The following is a 22,180-nucleotide window of genomic DNA, read 5'->3' on the forward strand; positions in this document are numbered from 1 at the left end:
AAAGTAGGAATTTATTTATTTTTCTTTTATATTAGTATGTTAGTATGTAGTATGTTGGTTAGTTAGGCTATATTTTTTTGAGTGCTTACTGATTTTATTTGTGAATCTCTGCTATGTTACAGGACTTGATGTAATTAGCAGAGATAGGAACTCCTCCATGACTTTATGGAATACTTTTGGCAAACATAAATCATCTTGCTTTAAGCCTTGGTTGATATTAGTGGTTAGGGGTCAATTGTTCTCTATTACTATATCAAGATTCTTACATTCTTTAATTGGTCATACCACTCTTGCCCTAGTGACTGAATTCCCATAGATCATCATACAAAGTCCATTTAATACCCTTTATCACTCAATTCCTCATTTCCATCCCTCTCATCCATTTTACCTCAAAGCTTCATTCTAATTTCACCCAGTTCTTCCACTGTACCCTCTGGGACACCTGTTTCATAGGCAACACACTCTTTTCTTCTTAAATCTATTCCTTTCTCCTTTTATCTACTAGCTCTCATTGAAATCTGATTTTTCCCTGATGACATAGCTCTACTGGCTACCTTTTCTAATAGTGGCAGTACCTTCCCCCATTTTTCTTGGTCCATTGAAGCATTGCTATTTCAAAGTTCTCTCTCTTCCTCCTTCACCCAGTAATGTCTTTTCCTCTGAGGTTCCTGATATATGGATCAACAATTCAAAGTCCTGGTAATCACTCCCCTTCCTTTCTCAATAAATGTGATGCTTGACATACAGTTTTTCTCTTCTCCTCAACTCCTGTTCTTATATTAGGGGATGTCAACATAGATTTTGATTCTTCTTCAAATACCCTAACAACTTAGTCTCTTAGCTTACTCTTCTCCCATGAACTACTTTTCTATGCTATCTTAGCTACTCATAGAGATGGTCATACAGTTTATCTTGCTATCACCCCACAAATGTATCACCTTCATGTTAAAGAATTCTAAAATTTCTTCTCCAAACATGTCCTTAGTTACCACATTTTTTTTGTTTAATAAGTAAATCAAATATTTGCTAGCATTGGTGGTTTTTAAGCTCTTCTGGTATTCTTCAATCTGTACCCCTTAAACTTGTAAATGAAATTTTAATAATTGGTGTCCTTTGTTTTCCTTTGTTTTCACCTTCAGTTGCTTATTTAAATAGGTCAGTTGAAATTATTTTAATTGAATGCCATATTTTTTATCCTTTTTATTTTTCTTTTGCTTTATATTAATTTTTACTTTTGCTCTAACTAGTTGGTGAGCAGTCTGCACTCAGACCTCTGATTCAGGAATGTCTCCCATATCAATAATTAGTAATATAATGAATTTCCTATTTTTTATGATGCTATTTGGTGCTCACTATATCCAATGCTTTTCAATTCTTTGCTAAAATAAAGTAGTAATTAGTCATGAGGCTCTTGGAGCAATCTACAAATCTTGAGTCTATCATTCTTTATTTCTAAGTCACATCTAACATTTTTTCCCCGTTCTTTCCCATACTCTTTTTCATTGACATCACCAAGTATCAAAGTATATAGGCTGATTTCATTTACAGGGTTTTATCAAGTTCTTTATAGAATTTCTCTCCTTTATCTTTTGCTATTGGATCATAAGCTGCAATTATCGTCCTGAATTTTTTTTACAAACACTTATAAATATTGCAAAGTGAGAGAATAAAATGTCCTAGGCAATGATCATTGTTGTTGCCTTTGGAATTCTACACAATAAAAACAATTCTACTCACTACTTTTTTCAAATCTAAGGAACACTTCTAAAGCCTCCTTCAATTTAATTGTAACTTCTTTCTTTTTTTCTGGTTTTGTTTATGTTGGGAATGTCAAGGTTGATATGAATCAGTGTACAATTAGACAAAGATCTTACATTTAAATTAAATTATATTTAAAATTAATATTTATACATGGTCTAAAAGCTGAGTGACTTTTATCACCCTTGTATTCTGTCCTCTTTCCCCCTCCTTTGTCACTGTCCCTGCAGAAACAGAAATGGTAGGTGCAAGACTAAGGGCCATTTTGTATTTTCCTATTTCATGGGATGATATAATCAAAGAATTTCTCTCCAAGTGTTCAATTTACTCATTAGCAATGAGCCCTGCCTTCTTTAAGTTCTCAAAAACTTATTCTGGTTTTCAAAAAGCAGACACAATGTGTTACTGGGACCATACTGGAAACCTATCCAGCATGGTAGAAGCAGACAGAGCTACCACTCCCTTGGCAAAGCCTTTTGAGAACTCACGATCTCCTTCATGCCATGATGAGGAATTGGCATAAGACTTTGCATTTCTGTGGAGAGGAAAAGTTCTGAGTTTTTAAATAAAAATATCCATTCCAGCTCAAAGGATGATAATTCTTGAATTCAATATAAATGGCTAGTGGAAAGAAGATTGGGATATAGATCATCTATAGGGAACTGCCTCCTGAAACAGAGGGCCCTATTCCTCTTCTGGGCTCTGGCACCAGCTCACATGATGCTCTTTATAGGAATTTCTTTTCTTATAGACTCTGACAATTGAGGTCTTTGCCTAGAGTTTGTAAAGGAATCTCATTTTGGGAGAAGGAGTCCCTCTCAGAGGGTACCTCATTGCCTATTTTGGGGTTGGGCCAACATACTGGAGGAAGTCCAGGCAATCTTCCCAGTCTCTGAGTTTTCTTTGGCAGAAAGAAGGAAGTCCAACCAATTGCCTCAAGTGGCTGGTGCCAAACAAGTGGGCACAGTGAGCTCATCACTCTCCATAAGGCCTAGCTGGTAGTACTGGAGATGGAAATGAAGCAAAGCAAAATGCTGGGTGAAACTGTACTTGTGCTAGGTTTTCAGTAGGCTAGGGGCAAGGGGCCAACAGAATCAGGAAAACTTCTGAGCTTTCAGACATTGTGTCATATGACTGTTTATTTGGGAAGAGAAAACCACCCAAGAAGACTTGGTATCCCTCAGCACCTCTCAAGAGAAAGCCAACCTGTTATGGGAGATTCTCATTTACACATGCCCAGTGTAGATGGCTGTCCAACATGTATGAGGTATGACTATTAAGTAATGATTCTAAAATTCAAATGTGAAAAACAGTTAAACTGCTTAATTGATACAATTCTTATACTTGTGTATAAACAGGGTTGTGAAAAGAAAAACCTTGATTTTCCTTCTGAATTTACTATCAGCATTTCAACCTGGAGGAAATCACCTAGCTTCCTTTCTCAAAATCACAATATATCCTTGACTATTTCTTTAAAAAAAATTTAATAATAGTCTTTTATTTTCAAAATACATGCAAAGATAGTTTTCAACAGTCACCCTTGCAAAATCTTGTGGTCTAAATTTTTCTCCCTCCCTTCACACCTCCCCCTTCTCCTAGACAGCAAATAATCCACTATAGTTTAAAAGTGCAATTCTTTTAAACATATTCCTACATTTATCATGCTGCACAAGTTAAATCAGATCAAATAGTAAAAAATGAGAAAGAAAAAAAGCAAGTAAACAACAAAATGGTAGAAAATACCATGTTGTGATCCATATTAAGTACCTATAATCCTCTCTCTGGGTGTAGATGGCTCTCTCCATCATAAATCTATTGGAACTGGTTTGAATCATCTCACTGTTGAAGACAGCTACATGCATCAGAATTGATCATAGGATAATCTTCTTGTTGCCGTGTACAGTGATGTTCTGGTTCTGCTCATTTCACTCAGCATCAGTTTATGTAAGTCTCTCTGGGTCTTTCTGAAATCATCCTGCTGATTATTTCTTATAGAACAATTATATTCCATAAAATTCATATACTGTAACTTATTCAACCATTCTCTAACTGATGTGCCCCTACCTACTTCACAAGATTGCTGTGAGGATCAGATGAGAAAATAAATTTCAAAGTACAACCTCTGTATTCTGGAATTGAGCAAACAAAGTGACCGAAAGACCACCTTTTCAGTCAGACATTACATTGCTAGGCATATACTCCAAGAAGGACAACAATAAAGTTTCAACATATGCTAATATTGATGGCATCTGTCTATCTCTCTCTCAATATTTCATTGTTTCTTTATATGTGGCTGCAATGAACTGGAAACAAAGCAGATATTATGTTCAGTCATGTCTGATTCTTTATAGCCTCATTTGGGTTTTCTTGGCAAAGATACTGCAATGAGTTGCCATTTCCTTCTTCAGCTCATTTTATAGATGAGAAAACTGAGGCAAGCAGGGTTAAATGACTTGCGCAGGATCATACAGCTAGTAAGTGTCTGAGGGTAGATTTGAACAAAAGTCTTCCTGACCCCAGACTGGGTACTCTCTTTACTGCACCACACAATTGCCTTTATTCTGCTATAAGAAATGATGAATATGACTACAGAGAGGTAGGGAAGAAGAGGGGAGTATATGAATTATTATCTGCAGTCAGAAGAACCAGGAAAACAATGTATGCAATGTTTATGCTAAGGTAAGTGAAAACAATAATAACAAAAACTAAAACAATGTTGCAAAATGACAGAACAAATTTGGCTCCAAAGAAGAGAAATAAGAAAGTCTCCTACCTATCCTACTTGCTTCTTTGGTGGGGTCTATAGGTTACTGCACTGAATGTCAGACTTTTAAAAAATGTTGGTTAGTTTTGTTGAACTTGTATTTTTCATCTTTATTTTTTTTATTCTTTTCCCATTTTTGCTTGTTTTTGATCTTTGTTTTTATTTTTATTTTTTATTCTTCTGGAAAGAATAGCTCTCTGGAATTGGGAGGGAGGAAGGCTATATTAAGAAATGTAGGTGAGATAAAAATAATATAGTTCAAGAAATATTTTTTGAAAGGGAAATGGTGGCTTTGTGGATAGAGTGCTGGGTCTGGAGTCAGGAAGACTCAAATTCAAATGTAGCCTCATATATTTACTAACTGTATGACTCAGGACAGGCCCCTTCCACTTCATTTGCCTCATTTTCCTCAAGTATAAAATGGGGATAATAATAGTACCCACCTGGAAGAGTCATCATGAGGTAAAAAATACTTAGCATAATCCCTGCCACACAGTGACTATAGGAATGCTTAATTCCCCCTTTTAAAATTGCATCCTTAGCAAAGCAAAAATCATACCACCACAAAGACATTTTTAAAGCTCTCCCACCTTGCTCCCTCCATTTAATTAGTTGCTACTTTTTGTGACTTCCTTTTTTACAATGTCTCTTGCATTCATCCCTTCCTTTCTACTCCCACTGCTACTATGGCAGTTAAAGTCCTTATCACTTGTCTGGATTATTACAAAGTCTTTTACCTCTTTTCTTTGCCTTCAGTTTCTCCCCCCTTCAATCTATCCTGCATATGATTGTCAGGTTAATTATATTATTTCCCTGCTCAAAATTATTCAATGGCTTTCTAATATCCAAAGAATAATGAAAGTTCAATGGGTTCACTAGCCTAGTAATCAAGATCCTTCATCACTTCTCCCAATCTAACCTATATTCATATGTGCATAGTGGCTGATTATTAAGTTAGTTAAACACGCCTTAGAGTTTCCCATCTCCATGACTGTGCTCTCTTGGATCCCTTTGACTTAGTTTCTCCTTTGTCAACTGCAGCTGTAAAAATCTGAAGTATTCAAATGCTACTTATTCTAGGAAGTCTTCTCTACCATCCTTAGAAAGAAATGAGATCCTTCTTTTTTAAATCCCTGATGAAGCTGTGATGTATTCAGAAGATCGGGTTCTAATAGTTACTCAGGGAAATTGCTTAACTTTTCTGAGCCTCAGTTTCCTCCTCTGAAAAGTGGGGATAATACTTACATTATCTGCCTCATAGGACAGTGGTGAATAAAATGCTTTGCATATTTTCAAGTGGTATGGAAATATGAAGTAGTATTATGTAGTATATCTGTGAATTTTACAACATAGAGTATTTTGCATTACAATTAATTGTATATGTCTACTCCATTAGGCTGTAAAAGTTCCTGGGAATAGTGACTGTTTTATTCCTATCCAATAAACATTTATTAAGCATCCATTATGTGACAGGCTTTGTTAAAACGTAGGGTTTTTCCAGTAACAATGTACAACTGTGAGAGCTAGATTATAAGGAAAACTTATATTTTTGAATTGTGGTGCTGGAGAAGACTTTTGAGAGGTTCTTGGAGAATAAGGAGATCAAATCAGTCAATATTTAAATTAATTCAGACTATTTACTGGAAGGTCAAAAACTGAAGCTGAAGCTTAAATACTTTGGCCACATAATGAGAAGACAGGACTCATTAGAAAAAACCCTAATGTTGGAAAAGATTGAAACCAAAGGTGAAAAGGAGTAGCAGAAAATGAAATGGATAGTGTCATGCAAACAATTAATATGAACTTAGACAGTCTTCCATATATTGCTATTATCCTTCATTTCTGAAGATTATCAAAATGACATCACTATGTTAGAATCAAGTCAATATAACTGATTATGGCTGATCAGACCAATATGAGCTCAGAATACTCTGCTACAGGTTGGACACAAATAGTCCCTATGAACATTTGGGGTGGCTTCTTTAACTTTGCGCATCTCACATCTCTTCTAAACTATTTCAATTCTAATTTAATCATAGAATACAGCACTTTTTCGATGAGGGCTTACCATATGGGGCAGTCCTGTGCTAGTATCTCCTATGTCATACACTCAATTCTAAAGTTCTTAAGAGAGACTTTGAGAGTATCTTTGTGTCACTTTTTCTTACACCATGTGAGCACTTGCTCTGTGTGAGTTCTCCATGAAATAATCTTTTTGGCAAGCATATATTTGGCATTCAAAAATATAGACAGCTCAACAGAGTTGTGTTCTCTGCAGTAGAGTTTTAATTCTTGGCAGTTTAGCTCAAGAAAGGACCTTGGTGTCTGGTATCTTACTCTGCCAGGTGATTGTCAGAGTCTTCCTAAGACAATTCAAATGGAAGTGATTCAGTTTCCTGGCATGGTGCTGGTGTACTGTCCAGGTTTTGTAGGCATACAACAATGAAGTCAGAACAATGGTTCTGTAGATCTTTAATTTGGTATGCAGTTTAATACTTTTTCTCTGGAGCTTTTCTTTGGAGCCTCCCAAATATTAAGCTAGCTCTGGCATTAGTCATATGTATCAACCTTATTATCAACTGCAATCCACATCTGGAAAGTATATTGCTAAAGTAAGTGAACTTATCCACAGTATTCAAAACTCAGTTTGCTATAACTGATGGTTCCCCATTTGGATAGTGTAGTACTGACTGATGGAGTATCTGTGTTTTCTTGCTGTTAATTGTTAGGCCAAAAGTAGCACAAGCATCAGAGAATTGATCCACCACACGTCAGCTTCAGAGGCTGCATTGAGGGCACAATTATCTGCAAAATCATATGTCAACCCTCCTTCCACTTTAGTTTTTGGCTTGTAACCTTTTCACGTTGAATTTAGCATCAGAGTGGTAGTTGACTTTAATTTCACATTTGTCCTCATTGAAGGCATTTGACAACATGGCTGAAAACATCATGTTAAATAGCATGGGAGTGAGCACACAGCCTTGCTTCACTCCATTGGTGACTGGAAAAGCTCAAGAGCATTGTCCATTGTCCAGAATCTGGGCAAGTGTGTGCCATCATGAAAATGACATGCAATACACTGATGAACTTCTTTAGGTAATCAAATGTTGACATAATTTCCCATAAACCCTCATGACTGACAGTGTCAAAGGCTATGGTCAGATTTACCAATGTTGTATATAGACCTCTGTTCTCCTCCTAGCATTTCTCTTGGAGGCTGGGCAGCAAACCTGTATTGACTGTTCCTCAGCCCCTTCTGAAGTCACACTGGCTCTCAGATATATAACTTTCTTCAGGTGTAGGATCAGCTTATTAAGGAAGACTCTGGCAAAAAATTTTTCCAGCAATGACTAAGAAAAAAGACTCCCCCCATCCTCCCTAGTGATTATCACAGGATAATCTATTCCCTTTACTTTTATAGAGCTGGACAATGGAGGCATCCTTGAACTCTTGGGGCATAATCTCCTCTTGCTATATAGTCTGGAAATTTCAGTCAATTTTTCTATGTGCAATGGACCCCCACAACTTGTAAATATCAGCTGGAATAGAATCAGCACCAGGTGATTTGCCACACAAAAGTGGTCTGATAGCGTGATAGCTCTTCTTCCATTGGAACTTCAGCTAGGGAGTGATTGATTTCAGTCTGAGATAAAGTCAGTGGCTTCAGCATTGATTGATAATGGTCTGTTAAGAACACTGTGGAAGTGTTCAACCCATTTCTGTAGGATCATGTCCTTATCACTAATCAATGTGGTTCCATTGGCACTGAGTAGTTGAGATGCACCATAGGTCTTTCACTCATAAATAGCCTTCAGTGTATCATAAAAGTGCTTTAGATTTTTACTAACAACATAAAACTGAATGTCATCTATCTTATTACTGAGCCAAGAATCTACCATCTCTCTAAGTTTTGATTGTACTTTACTTTTGATGGAATTGAATGCTACCTTCTTAGAGATGAATGAACTATCCTGCTGTTATACCCTGTGGACTTCTCATTTTTCATTTAGCAGCTTCTGAATTTCCCCATCATTTTCACCATTATGTATGTGTGTGTTTTGACCCAGAGGAGCAAATTCAGTGCTGTACACAAAATCTCTGAAAGCTTTCCATTCCTTTTCTGCTCTACTGTTGGCAACTATGCATTGGCTCTACTTACCTTCCAAGTTAGCCAAAAACTGTTCCCTCTCAGAAAAGTGTTCTAATCTGTTGACATTAATTCTTTGAGTAATCTTTTTTGCCTTGAGGGCACTGTTTTTGTTGAATGTGAATATTTAGCTTGGATAGGATAAATCTATCATCAATCCAGAGCTCTGTACCATATATTGCCTTTGTCACTCTCACGTCCTGTCTGTTTCTTCTCCTTATAATCACACAGTCTATTAAATGCCAATGTTTGCTATAAGAGTACATCCATGAAATTTTATTGTATTTAGGTAAATGGATGACAGTGTTGGTCATGAGATTATTACAAGATACACAAGGATTTGGTAGTAAGTGACCATTGCTATTGTTTTTTTTTTTTTTTTTTTCTAAACTCTATTTCTCCCAAGGACTCCTTACCATTTCTGGTAGCCCGAGTCTATGTTAGCATTAAAGTCACCCAGAATTATAAGCTTGTCTTTTTTTGGAACATTAATGATAAGGGTCTTTGGGTCTTTGTGAATATTTTTTCTTTGACCTCATCATGGTGGGAGCATAGGCACTGATGGGAGAGGCAACGTGTTTTCCTGCAAGTGGCAATTTTATTGTCATGAGCCTCTCATACATTCCTTTTGTTTGGGGCCAGAGCAGATTTTGTTTGAGGCACCAAATATTATATAATATGGCTTCTAAGAGATGATAATTGAAGAAGAAAAATTGAAGAAGAAAAAAATAATCATACCAATATTCAGACTCAACATGTGGTATAGGCATGTGAGCTTGTTGACTAGATTAGTTTTGATTGTAAAACCTACAGCAACTTCATGTCTCCCTTTATTGTGGGAGAAAAATGTGTATCCAACTCTGATTTCAGTAAGGTAGCCTTTATTTGCCAACCTTGTTTCACTTAGGGATGCTATTTGGATGCAATACTTGTTGAGTTCTCTTGCAACAAGAGCTGTTAGTCTTTCAGGTCTACTAGATTTTGTGTTGTCTATAAGTGTGCACATATTCCATGTACTGATGGTGAGTGGAATTAGCTTTGCTGAAGTTTTTAGTATTTTTTTTTTTTAGTATTTTGGCCACAGGACAGGATTCTTTCCTGCCTTAGTAATCAAGCCAGGGTTGGGTAAGTAGACAATTTTTAGGGGACCTTTTCTAGCCCCTTCCTTACACCTGAAGGTGAGCAATGTGAGCAATGTGATCCTTAAAAGGCTAAGAGGTTGCCAAATCCCACTGCTGGGCCACCTGTGTATAGAGTTGTGACTACAGCTCTCAGTATGTCTGCACCTGCTGCTTTTATGGCAAGTGCCCATCACAACAGGGCTTTAAAGGTAAAAATGATAAAATGATATAGTTATATATTTTGATTTGTACATAAATTAGATTTAAGTAAAGCAGAGTTGCATGAAATTGTCAGCCTCATTCTCTTTTCCAGAACCACCACTGTCCAATGGCAGGACAGAGTCAATATGACTGGTGATGACTTAAAATGCCATGGCTGACCTTGGTCTCTTTGATATCTAGCCAAGCACTAAGTGCTTGACAGCACCTGCTTCACTCACCCTTTTTAGATGCTAAGCCCTTTGAAGGCAAGAAATTGTCTATTCACTATATCCCTAGCACTTAGCACAGACCTGACACATTCATTGCTGTCCAGTTGGGTCTGACTCTTCATGATACTATTGACTATAGTATGCCAGGTCCTTTATCCTCTATCTCTGGAAATGGGTAGTAGTACCTCTGAGGGACTAGTGAGGTTCACTCATCTTCATAGCTCTTGAATAAATTGTTCTTCTCTGCCCATTCCATCAAGGGATGTCCTCTAAATCACCCATAGGGTTTGGGATTCCTTGGTTACCTTCAACCTGGTTTAGCCCATCTTCCAAAATGGTTTACAGGGGTGTGGCTGCTATGCCTGATGGCACAGCTTTTTGGAGGCACAGATGAGAATTAGGTAGATCAAATGGACACTAAAGGTAGAAAGCAGTCCTATAAAGGGCACAGCAACCATCAGAGGTACTAGTACCCATTTCCAGAGATAGAGGATAAAGGACCTAGCATATTATAGTCAATAGTATCATGAAGAGTCAGACCCAATTGGACAGCAACAAATGTGTCAGGTCTGTGCTAAGTGCAAGGGATATAGTGAATAGACAATTTCTTGTCCTCAAAGAGCTTAGCATCTAAAAAGGGAGACAACACACATAAGGATTCAGGATAGGTGTATTGGGGGTTGTTCAGAACATGAGATACTACCCTGCATGGGGTGCATCTTGTTCCATGAAGTTGAAACCAGGGAGAGTAGTGAATGCAAAGGGGAGTGAGTTGAGTCCAGTTTCTGACCTTTATAAAGAAAACATTGGAGAAATTTGGTACCCTTTAATCAAGGAGAGAGAAAGAGTGTTGTGAGAGGTGAAATCAGTTAGGACTTAGGTTAGCAGTATGCTGGCGAGTTTGGAAAAGGTGAACTTTTCCTGGGACTGGCATTTTGTCTGTGGAGTTGAAACCAGGTAGGGCAGAAGATACAAAGTAGATTGAGTTAATACCAAAGGGTTATTTATCTTTGTATTCCTTGTATTACTTTTTACAAAAAAGTAGCTCAGTAAATTATTTTTTAAAATTAGATTTATTGACTGAATGAATGTCTTATCCCCTCATTTGGATACATACTTAGGAATGCTGCTTTGGGATAAAAATTTACCTGTGTCTGTGATCGGGATAAAAAGGTAAAGGAAGGTAGGGGCTTAATGACCTCTGAGGTCCTCTTCAGTTTAATCTAAGATCCTATGACAGACAGGTATAATTTTGGAACCTTCTTTGATGCATGCCCCATGAACTATTGAAGGTATTCTGGGGAGGAGCTGCTAACTTTGATGCATTTTAAGCACACCCTTGAAAAGCAGCCACTAGCCCTTTGTAGAGGCTCCTCAAAAGGTTCAGATGGTTCTTGCATCCTCATTCAAAGCTTCTGATTGACTCCAAGGCTCAAGGGTCCCACCTTGAGTTTACATGCACTAGCTGATACTGCAGAGACTCCAAGCTCTCCCTCCCCTGCCTCCACCCCCAGTCCTTTGATTTCATGGCTTAGTAGCTGATTTCATTAAATCCAGTGCTCTCAAAGCAGTCTTCTTACCAGCAACTTATGCATATTGGATTTCTCTGCTTTTTCATGACCAGATGTCTTGCATTTCTCTTGCTTTTACTCTGAGAGGGAAAACACCTAACTATTTCTTCCTTCCTGATGCCTTTTGTGCCCTTGGACCCCTTCCTATTCTCTCCAGAAATAACATCTGCTTTGACCTTTTTTTATGAGTTTTAACCAACAACCTGTCAGCCTTTTGCCACATCTTGACTTCAGATAATCCTGGGCAAAGAGTGAGGCTAAACAGGAGCTGTGAAGGTTGAATTGTGTGTGTGGGCATTTATTCTCATAGTTTAGGAGGAAAAGTTTTAAACAACACAGTTGGGGTGCAGAGTTCAAGAGAATTTGGGCAGACTCCTACTTAACTTGTTCTGTGCAGTACCCCATCTCCTCCAATAGCCCTTTAAGGTCTGACACTGTTTTCACATTGTTTTGCATATATGACCCCTATTTGAGGACTCTTTACTCAGTGGCACATGTGGAGCAGGTACTATCAAATTGCAAATAATAGCTAATGAGTGTTGAGTGAAGGAATAGTGACATATATTATATCTCTTCTGCCATGTGATAGCCTATAATTCTTTAAGGTTTGCATAACATTTCATTTCTTCCTTATAACAACTCTGCGAGGTAGCTGCTATTAATATCTCTATTTTACAAATGAGGAAACTGATGCTTAGAGAGGTTAAGTTCCCTATTTTGGGTCACACCTATACCCACACATAAACACACACAAGTTATCTTCCCTATTTGAGGACAGTACATTCTTTTCTTGGTTTCTCCAGTCCATACCATAGAGCCTGAGCATATATTCAACATGCAATAACAATTGATAGTTTGATTGTTTAATGGGTTCATTCAAAGAGCACTGGCAGTCCTAGCTCCTTGGGGATGTCACTTCACCTATGAATCTGTTTCCTTACTGTGAAATTGAGATCATAACACATGCCCTCCCTGTGTTATATGGGTAGTGTGATGATCAAATTAAAAAGACTAAGAAGAAAGTCCTTATAAACTATAAAATGTTACAGAAGCAAAATTTTTTTTCAAGAAGTTCATATATTTATTGTTCCCCAATTGTTTGTCCATCACCAAGAGAGGAGTAAAGTATTTCCCCCTTAACAAATAGGGACACCAAAGCAGTGAAGTTTGTCTTTGTTCATGTTTATATAGCTAGGAGTCAGGGTGCAGCAGGGTTAGGGGGCTATGTGGGCTGGGCATTGATGATAGCTCACTCTATGCATACCTCTGGGTAGGAGGAAATGAAGAAAATGAGGGGAGCTGGGAAGATCTTTGGAGCCTACTCATGGATTTTTCTCAAGGCTGTTTTGCTTTTTCTTCCTGAGTTCACCCTTTTAACAGTATTGAAGTGGATCAGTATTAGGACCTAATTCCCAGATGGGTAAAAACCAAAGTTTACTGTAAAATTTCATCTGTTTTTGATCACTGAAGTTTAGCTCTGAAAAAATGCTGGGAAATGCACATTAGTATTATAAGACAAGAAGATACCATCATGTTTAATTTGGATACTGGCATAGATCCAAGGGCTCATCGGTGTAGGTATTTCCTCTACCAGAGCAGATTGCAACCCAGCCATAAGCCTGAGCAATTCACGTTCAGGTCTTTAAGGAAAAATCTCCAAAAAGAATCTTCTGGAAGCACAAGGGCTCTTCTTATGGTTCTTCAACTATTTTGTGAACACCATGATAACAGGAGAGCTGTCCATCTGTTATCCCACACTATTCCTCCATGCCTGGCCCACTGGCCTATCTCCTTTTCCTGTCATACGTGTTCATGCATCTTTTACATCCCTTTATTGTTTTTAAGCACTTTAGAACACTCAGTTATGTGGAAGCTAATTACAAATGAGTATCAGCCTTATAATTGCAGTTTCATTGTTGCAGGTTCACTGAACCCCTAGCCTGAAAACACATTATTAGTTTAGTTTAGGTTACTGTACTATACTGAAAGTAATAAAATGTTTCTTTTTCTCTTTAAAAAACATTCTACAGTTGAGGACTTTTGCTAATTCCACTCTGGTCTTGCCAATTTTTGAACCGTTGAGCTAATGACATGAGAGAGATTGAATTGTCATAGGTTCTTTGATTTATCTGAGGTCACGTAGAGGTGTGCAAATCCCTGCAACTCTGAACTTTGACCATAAGCAAAATTTGTTAAACTCTCAAGCTCTCTGACTTGAAGGAAGAAATAATCCAGATGATCCAAGTCGTCTTTTTTCATAAGGGAAATATTCTTTCCATAGATGAAACTTTTTCCTACCCAAAGAACAATTTTCTTAATATCTTGAGCATCCTTGACCTTACCGGACTGACTTGAAATTTCAATTCATTCATAAAGATTATCCCCATCCCTTTGGGAAAGTAAAGGAGTTACACTTTGGAATGGAGGGATTACATCTGCTAATTCAACAATACCCTCAGTAATTACACAGATTTTCAGGCAAAGAAGAGAGAGACAACCTACCTTGTTTATTTGCCTTCCCCAAAATTATGATTTTTAATGTATTGATATTTTTTGACTCAAAATAATACTTGACAGATACTTCCCCCAAAACATAGAACAACCTTTATAAAATACATTTGCCAGGGGAGAAAAGTCTAAGTATAGATTATTAAAAGAAAAATAAGGACATATCTTTTAACTCTAGCTGTATGGTGTTAATGCTGGTACTTGTACTTGACCAGTTTTGTTTTCTTGATTAATTCCAAATTGATTTTCAGAGCAAAGATAACTTACTTTATTGGAACAAGTTGCTCCCAATTCTGTGTACAATAAATATTACTTTGCCAACTGTGTGCTCCAGAAATTCCAAAATCTGACATTCATTATCTCGTCAACAAAAAACCTTATCCCTTCCAAGAGACATGTAAAGCTTCCTCTTCCTGGCTCAAATATAGTGAATGTACAAGAGCCATAGACAAAAGAATACTTTTTAGGAAAGGTCAAACCAAAATGATTTCAAGTTACATCCATATTCTATACCATGAACAGAAGGAGCTGAGTGACTCAGTGGCTAGAACAGTAAATCCTGGAGTTAGGAAGATCCCAGTTCAAATTTGACCTCAGACATTTACTAGCTACCAGGTAAGTCAATTAGCCTTGTTTGCTTTAATCCACTGGAGAAGGAAATGGCAAACTGCTACTGTGTCTTTGCTGAGAAACCCTATGAAAAGTACTGGCATGCTATAGTCCCGAACTGTACATAATTGAACAATAAAATGCTATGAATGCCCTTTTCTTTTAATACTTAAACTTTAATTCCCATGTCCTTCCCATCATTTCTCCTTTTATTTCTTTCCTCTGCTCTCCCTTCATCTTTTTCTCCCTCTCTCCCGCTTTTCTGCCTCTTTCCATTCCATTCCTTTCTTCCTCCCTCCCTCCCAAATCCTTTTCCCCCTTCCCATCTTTCTCCCTTTCCTTCCCATACCTTCCTTACAAAGAAAAAAAAATCCAGAAAGTAAATATTATTCAGCTTCTACAAGTCACTTGACAAATTACTTAAGCCTAAGTGTTCTGGAACAGTTGGCACCCAATGAATGAATGACAAGAATAAACTTAAAAGTTCTTATAATCAAAATTTATGGAGATCCATTAATTTAGGCAGCAGCATTCTAAACAAATGAAATATAACATTTTTTAATAATATTATTATAGTCCCCCATATTCTGCTACATTCCTCACAGGAAGCACCTATCACAGTGTCTCGAATATAGTAAATGATGCATAAACATAACTTTATGTTGAATTGCTCCCTTTCCCCTCTTTTAAAAGAAAACAGCATTCTTAGACAAGGGATAGTAGAGGAAGAGACTAGATGGTAGAAATTCTGAATTCCTTTTCTCTCCTCTCCAAAATTTGGTGGGGCTTTAAAATGACACTTTTAGGAGGAGCTGTTCTATTTATAATATAGGAATGGCAAACTTTCGGGTGTACCTTTGGAACCTCACATGTACGGATGACTACAAACATATAGATTGACTTATAGAAAAACCGCCAGCATACATGGTTTAGTGAAACTTGCCACACTCATACCATCGTAAAGGTAGGATCCCAATGTTGCAGTATCAGAAAGCAGGGTTCGCAAAAAGATAAGCAGAAAATTTGGACCATGTCGTCTTTCCCGGGATGGCTCCATTCGAAAGGTTGAACATTCCCAGATGGAACGTCCAGAGCGACGTCACAAAGGCGGCAGTCACCTCCGTCCCGCGGTCCATTCACAGTCGTCCTTCCTTGGCCTTCGCCCGCCTCCCGCCCGGAGGACTGGGGGGCGTTTAGAAATTTCCCCCCTCCTCTCCCTCCGGACCTTTCCCCGTGTCCTTCAGGACTCCTAGTTTATGGGATCACATGGGGGTTATCTAGTGCGTCTAGAACAGTGGGGCTATGGGGTTAGGGGCGGGGTGTAAGGGCGGAGCTGATTCACTTCGGTTCTCCCTCCCTCTCCCCAGGCAGAGCCCACGTGTCATGCTGATTGGTTACCTTCGAGGGCATGCTTTAAATACTCGCCTCAGAGCTATTGAGCTGTCATTGTCCTACGCTGAACAGACTGGCTGGTTTTGGAACCATGGGAGAGGGTTGAGGGAAACTTGAAGTCCGAAAAGGATCCAAGGGCAGGGCAAAGGCAGGAAGAGTAGAGGCTTTTAGAATCCCCACGCCTGGGTCTCCTGAAAAACAGATGGTTTCTCGGATTTTGGAAGATGGTTCTCAGTCATCGGTTAAGCGACATTTGGGAAACTTCTCACCCCCACCCTTCCCACCCTACTTTCTGGTAGAGGGGGAAAAAAAAAAAAAAAGAAACAGTTGCTAAGAAGTTGTTTTATTTCTTTCCCCAATCGGACTTTTTAAAAATAGCTAAGCTCAGGGCAACCGAGCCAAGCTCTCTCTTCCTTAATGTGTCCTGGGCCGCGCTGACCTAAAAATACCCTCAGCACACACTCTCCTCTTCTGTCTCCAGGCGGGTCCGGCTTGGCCGCAGATGGCGTCTGGAGACCGGGAGAAACAGCGGGGTCGCCCTTTGCCTCTTCCTAAGACTGTCCCTTTAAATCCTGGAGGAGGGGGAAAAATAGCAATGAGCGGATAGTGTCTCTCTCCGCCTTCGGCCCCCCTCTCCACGCCAGTCGCCCCCCACCCACCCCCAGCCCCTAATTCCCGCCCATCCTTCACCCGCCTTTCCCAGTCCTCTCTCCTCTACAAAGCTTCCCACCCAGCAACAGTTTCTGTCAAAATATAAATTAAGCGATGCAGAGGAGGAGGCTGAGTGCATGTGTGAAAGGGCGAGCAGGGAGAGGGAGAACGCGAGGGAGGGAGGGAGAGAGGGAGGAGAAAGGGAGAGGGAAGGGAAAGAGAGAGAGAGAGACAGAGAAAGAGAGAGGGAAGCAAGCAAGCCGACCGCAGACATCCGGGCCCTTTCTGCACATTCCAGTCCCCATAGCCCTGCAGAAACTCCGGTCGGCACCGCAGCAGTGAGACCCGAACCGCGGCACAAGCCGGGAACGGTCGCGCTGGTGCCGCTGTTTCAGGATACTGACAGAAGCGTTGGCTGCAGCTAGAAGAGGAGGAGGAAAAAGAGGAGGAGGAGAAGGAGGAGGAGGAAGAAGAAGAGGAGGAGCAGTAGCAGCAGGAGCAGCAGCAGCAACAGCAGCAGCAGCAGCTGCCTGCCTTGCCTGTCGCGGCTACTGCTCCAAAGCCTAGAGCCGGTGCCACGAGACTGACAGAGGCGCAGCGCGAGCGCTTTCACAGCTGGCTTGGTTCCGCCGCTGCCGCTGGATCCTGACAGCGGTGGCAGCGGCGGTGGCAGCCCCAGAAGGGACAGCGTGCTGCAAAGTACAGCGAGGAGGGAACCTGGCTGGAGGAGGCTTTTCAGCTATAGAAAGGTAAGTGCTCCCTCCGCCCCCGAGCTCCTTTTACATCCTTGAGAAAACCTCTCTTCCAACACCTCCTATTCTGCCTAATACCTCTGTTCCTTGCTTTGAAGCTGGAAGGTTGAGGATATTTTTTACATTTTATTTTATTTCGGTAGTTGCTGTTATTTCTCTTGTAATCTGCTTACGTTTGGGAGCCTTCCCCTCTGGGAGAAGCTGGGGGCTATTCCTGTGATACAAGGAGGCGGAGAAGATGCGGTGGCGATTCAAGGGTTTCGTGTGGCAGCCATGCAGCTGGGGAAGAAGGGAAACAGGGAGGGGAAAGCAGAGCAAGCGAGCTAGAGAGACTCCTAGTTGGCATTAGTGGACGAAGTAGCTAAAGGGGACTTGGAGGGATGGCAAAGGAGAACTTTTGAGGACGTCTGAGAACCCCAGGGGGACTGCGGTACTTTCGGGAGCAGAGAGAGGCGGATCGAGGAAAAGTTAAGTAGCGACAGGTGGTTTCCGCTTAAAGTTCTGTTGCGGCTCGTCCCGAAAGTTACATTGGCATTTTGGAGAGGTACGATTTCCTTTCTCTTTTCTCCCCCTACGCGCTTTCTTTACTTGGGAGGTGGGGGTTGGAGGATGCGGGGGAGAGCCGCCTGCAAGAATGTCCTGGCGCCGGAACCTCTCGAACTCCACATCATATGCCAGGGGAGGGGACGGGACGGGTGAGAGATGTAACTGGGAATTGAAGTTGGATGAAGCTTCATATACTATATTATATATTCTTATATCTCCGAGAGGAGAGGAGCTGGGAGAGGTAGGTATCCTGGGGAAGATGAATGGGTGCTGAGGTTGACGGGCAGGGGAGGGCTATGTGTGGCTGATACTCTGGATATGCTTTTCGTAAATTCTGGTGAAATTTAAGGATTTACAAGGTACCTGGCGCAGAAGACTAGAAGGACAGGGTATATCTTTTCAGTGGTTTTCGATGTAACCTGTGTCGTTTGCCAGTACGCTTCCTTCGTGTGTGTGTGTCTTTTGAAAGAAAACCTAGTTGGGTCACTGTGCCCTTTGTTGTTCTGGTTATTTGTTTGATTTTATCAGATGAATGGGCAGGGAATCCCAAGGAAGGAATCAAGCGCGTTTCCCTTTTCCTTTGTAACACTGTGAAACTTAGAGGCGTTTGTGGAAACAGTCTGGGGAGTAGAGTGGGTTGCAGCTTCTTTCTCAAGGCTTCTGCTTCTGATCATTTGGGGTTCTGGTGTTTGAGTCTGTCTGAAAGACATTATTCAAAGCGGAAAAAGAAGGCATCAGTTCAGAGTAGTGAAGCTTTTTAGGGATAAGGTTAGTGGGGGAAAGGAGCAGGAACCCCAGAACAAGAAAGACATGGAGACAGACGCATTATGTAGGAGCTGGAAATGCTGCCATTCCTGGGCTTGGTTTTGTTCATCAGCAGCACAAATCCAGTTCAATTTCACAAGCATTTAGTAAATGCCTACTATGTGCAAGATGCAGCTCCAGGCACTGGGATTGTAAACACAAAACACATGAAACGCCAAGGTATGGCATTGCTTTTTATTTATCTTCTGCTAAAAGAAATCCAGATATACTTTTGTAGATCTGGAATTTAAAATAAATAAAAGTTGGCAAAAGGAGACAAGAAATCACAGTGCTTTGCCATTTTAGGTACTAAGTAAATGCTTATTGACTGATTGATTTGGGTATTTATTGTCAGAAAATAAATTAAAAATAAAAAAACAAAGCTATTGCTTTTAAACAGTATTCACAAAACTGAAGAGGCAGGTGAGAGTGATGAGTAGAGTGATATGGGGGAAAAGAAGCTGGTTGTTAGAGAACCTTTGGTCAAAACCTGCCTATGATGCCTTCTACTTATGTAACCTTAAACAAGTCAGCCTCTGAGGGTCTCAGTTTCCTTATCTGCAAAATGATGTAGTTGAATAACTTCTGAGGTCTCCTCTAGTTTTAGACCCATAACTGAGTTCAGTTTCCTTATACAGATAAGGAAATGCCTAATAATTTAGTGACTTGTCCAAGAAAAACTAGTTAGTACCAAAGCTGAAACTATAATCCTGGTCTCTCAGTTCCCTGTGAAATAATTTTTGCATGCACCAAAGATGAGAGAAAATTATGTCTACTTCAGTACATCTCTCCAAGAATGAAGGATTACTTATATTCACTTTGCTATGTATTTCCTCTCAGTTGCTAACAGTTTACAGTGAAGAGTACTGTCCTGGGAATATTAAGGGAAGACATGTTGGGAAAAAACTCAAAGGACAGTGAAGGTATTCCCCCTGCCCTCAAATAACTTATCGTCTAATGTATGACAGGTACATGGAAATGAAAATATATTATATTTGTCCCGCCATCTTGCTGCTTTATACCCCTCCCCCACAAAATGGCTTGTATCAAAGGAACACAGAATCAGCTTTTAGTAAGACAATAAATGAGAATGATGAAGGTAAAGAAAGCAGTAATAATAAAAATGAATAAAATATCTTTATTAAATTGGAAATAAATGTATTTAAACATGTAAAGATATTTCATATCTTAATTTTATGTAATTATTTTTATTGTGTACCTATTTTTTTCCTTTCAAAGAGATTTTGTACAATCCCAGAATAGCAGAGTTGAACAGATCTTAGAGGTCCTTTATTCCAACCCATTCCTTAAAAGAAAATTAAAAAAAAAAACCTCTCTATCTTATGCCTGAAAATCTTTGTTTAAGAATTTACTGCTATGAGGTATTTGGTGAAGCAGGGATGGTGTAGTGCATCAAGAATTGGCCAGGAAGTCCCTAATTCAAATTCTCTGCTTATACTGGTTCTTTGATGGTAAGGCAAGTTAGCTTTTCAGAATGCCAAGAAAACTTTCTGAGACTATAAGATGCCAATATGTGTCAATGAAGAAAGAGTTGCTGACAAGAATGAAATCATAAGTGCTGTGTATGTATGTATTAGTGTATATAAAGTACATATGTATATATTTGACAGGTATACATGTATATACACATATGTCTATATTTATAGCTCAATAAACATTTCTATCAGGAAGTATAGAATTTAGAACTAGAAGAGGCCTTCTAGGTCATTTAGTCCAACTCCATTTTACAGATAAATAAACTGAGGCCCCCAGATGAAATAGGTGCTTTAAAAACAACAAAGATGCCATGTATTTATTTATAGCTGTACAATAAATGAAAACATAACTGCTGAGAAATTCTCTGGTGATGAAGCCATTTGTTTCTGGTGCTTTACTTTCATCCCAAGCCCCCAAATCACCTCCAGGCTTAACTGATTTTCTTTTTCCTGACAGTTAGGTTAGGAGCAAACAATGTCTCATGTGGTTTCCTAATCCTAAACAATAAATTACATTTCCATCCAATGTGCCCTTTGCTTCCTGTTTAAAACAACAAAAACAAAAAGCCCCAAACAAACAAACCAAAAAACCATGTCTCTTACAATGAGCCTCTTTGGGGACATAATCTTAACATCTCCTGATCTTTTTTTCCAACAAATAACTTAAACTGATTTTGTTACATGGTCTGGTTTGATGAATGTGATGGGACTGGAACTTAGGAGTTCCACTGAAGCATTAGCTTTTGGGGATACCGTCTAAGAAGAGCCTAATTTTTGGATCAATTACCTCATGAATACAAATGAAATAAAGGATGATAGTGGATATCAAAAGAGAAGGGTGAACTATTGTTAGGAATGTATGACAATGTCAATGAAGAAATTTTCAGCAGTTTTTAAAATTGTATTTTTGTCAAATAAACACAATCTATTATTTGGTTGCAATGAATAGTAATCATAATTCATATTTATAAAGTCTTTTAGATTTAGGTAGATTGTACAATTACTGTCCCCATGTTAAAGATGAGGGGGCAGAAACAGAAAGAGCAGAAGGAGCTGACCAAAAACACATGTTAAAAATTTATAGTGGTAATGACATGTTTCTAAATGTATCAGACATTGATTTTCAGCATAAGTCAAAGAGATAAATCATAGGATTATAAACCTTGAGCAGGGAGACCATCCCCTGGTTTATAAATAAGGAAATTGAGGCCTGGAGAGGTTGTGACTAATGTCACACAGATAGTTGGGGTAGATAGGTACCACAGTAGATAGAATCCTGGACTTGGAAGACAGATCTTCATGAATTTAAATCAGATCTCAGGTACTTATTAATTTTTCAACCCTAGACAGGTTACTTCATCCTGTTTCCCTCAGTTTCCTTATTTGTAACGTGAGTTGGAGAAGAGAATGGCAAATTATTCCATTGTGTTTGCCAAGAAAACCCCCATCTGGGTTACGAAGGACATAACTAAAAATGACTAAACATTGAAAAAATATGTGTATGGTATATATACTTATATATATAGTATGTATATGTGTATATATATGTTTTTCCCATAGGATGGGAATAGGGATTGTTTCATTCTTTATATTTGAATTTCCAATGTCTAGCCTATTTATAGTAGGTATT

The 22,180-nt window shown here is 39.2% G+C and overlaps 1 protein-coding gene across 1 annotated transcript in view; it reads left to right on the forward strand.

The window, feature by feature from the left end:
• The first annotated feature begins 17,363 nt into the window (after nt 1-17,363).
• ZBTB7C (zinc finger and BTB domain containing 7C) overlaps nt 17,364-22,180 on the forward strand; it is a 565,868-nt gene continuing 561,051 nt past the window's right edge. The window contains exon 1 of the mRNA XM_031945971.1: nt 17,364-17,701. The gene's annotated coding sequence lies outside the window, so the exon portion shown is untranslated. The remainder of the gene's footprint in view (nt 17,702-22,180) is intronic.

This window comes from Sarcophilus harrisii, chromosome 1, assembly GCF_902635505.1.
Source record: "Sarcophilus harrisii chromosome 1, mSarHar1.11, whole genome shotgun sequence".
In the NCBI taxonomy this organism is placed as follows: Eukaryota; Metazoa; Chordata; class Mammalia; order Dasyuromorphia; family Dasyuridae; genus Sarcophilus; species Sarcophilus harrisii.